General features: G+C 29.9%; 1 protein-coding gene across 2 annotated transcripts in view; it reads right to left on the reverse strand.

Annotated features, from left to right (window-relative positions):
- Positions 1-1,603, reverse strand: part of LOC117103220 (cyclin-T-like) — an 18,012-nt gene that overhangs the window by 6,968 nt on the left and 9,441 nt on the right. The gene's annotated exons all lie outside the window — the stretch shown is intronic.

The following is a 1,603-nucleotide window of genomic DNA, read 5'->3' on the forward strand; positions in this document are numbered from 1 at the left end:
GCGTTCATTGTCACAATGTTGATTATCCATGAAGCTATCCAAAAATAAAAACAAATTGAATTAAATATTTTGATAAATAATTTTCTCATTATAAATAAAGACAACGAAATTCCTAAAAAATATATATATATTAACTACCAAATATCAAAAGAAAAGAAGCTTGTTATTTTTAATGTAGGCCTATTTAATCTTGAATGTTCTAATGTTTCTTAATTAATTTTTTTTTAAATATTTTAAATACAAAAGAATTTGTTTCTGTATTACTTTCAACAAAGAAGTTTCTGTAATATGGAAGAATTTTTTTGTTTGTTCTTGTTTTCTAAATATCTATCTACTTTTAAATTTTGATTTTTAATTGTGTATAGAAGATGGATATGCATGTTTTTTTTTGTACGCAAGATTGTCTTTGAGTCGGGTTAACTCAAAGAATTCTAAAAAAAAAAGAATCTGCTATCAAAAAACTCCAAATATTAAGTTAGTTCTGGCTATCTGCAAAAGCCTGGGAAGATTTTTAAATTTAGTAGACTCAAAATTGAGGTGGCTTGAGGCTGTCTCTTATACACATCTAGATGTGTAATATAGCACTATTACGGTAGCTACTTGCCACATGCTAATTTTCCCCACTGATTTTTTTTCTACCTGGAGAGTTATTCCCGGCCCAGGCTATTCCCCCCCCTCCATTTGTTTGATGCATTGTTCCTCCTAGTTTTCCTATTGATTTTTTTTCCATCAGGTTATTTTCATTAAACTTTATAAGAGAGAAAATATTTTTTTTCTGTGTGTTTTCTCTTTTTTGTGTTTTCTCTATATCAATTAATTATTATCTAGTCATTGTAAGGTTACACTAAAAAGGTGTGCCGATGATACAAAAGTGTTATTCAATCAATTGACTGATTGACTATTGATGCATTCGCAATACCGTATTGATGAAGCCTAAATACACATTGTAGAAACCCTTTGAAAGTTTAAATCCGGTTTTACATGAAAAATACAGGAAAGAAAACAGGATATCTATATAACATTTTTCCCTTTTTTGGAATTTCGATATCACACCTTTTTCCTAGTCGTTCTATATACCCATATTTCATCCACAAAAAAAAACCCTCTATTATTTCTGTACTTCTACAGTACTTCGGAGGTCAATGCCCATTAGTGATTCTCTTCTATGATACGCCTACTACTGAAAGGTCCACTGATTAATCTCAGATAAGAAAGTAGCTGCGATTTAAATGCATGCAGTGTACAGTATTATATCTGTCTCTTATACACATCTAGATGTGTATAAGAGACAGGGGTTACGGTTGATGGTAGCAAATACGCCTATATCATTAAATATATTTCATTTAATTAATGTTATTTAATTTGTTTATAAGAAAATTAGGTTAATTTATGTTTTATAAAGTATGCGTATTATATATATATAGACCCCACTAGCATTCAACTAAATACATTAGAAACACTGTTTTGGCTCGACGTCGTAATAATTATGTACGAAATTGTATTCTTCAGGCCTATCAGTTCATCGATCTATGGAAGAAAGAATCCAAATACTCATTGATGTTGGAATATAGAATACATGCCAAGTTGGAGATAGCTAAAGGCT

The sequence above is a fragment of the Anneissia japonica genome, unplaced genomic scaffold, assembly GCF_011630105.1.
Source record: "Anneissia japonica isolate Jap-2015-1 unplaced genomic scaffold, ASM1163010v1 scaffold2652_len1590060_cov184, whole genome shotgun sequence".
NCBI lineage: Eukaryota > Metazoa > Echinodermata > Crinoidea > Comatulida > Comatulidae > Anneissia > Anneissia japonica.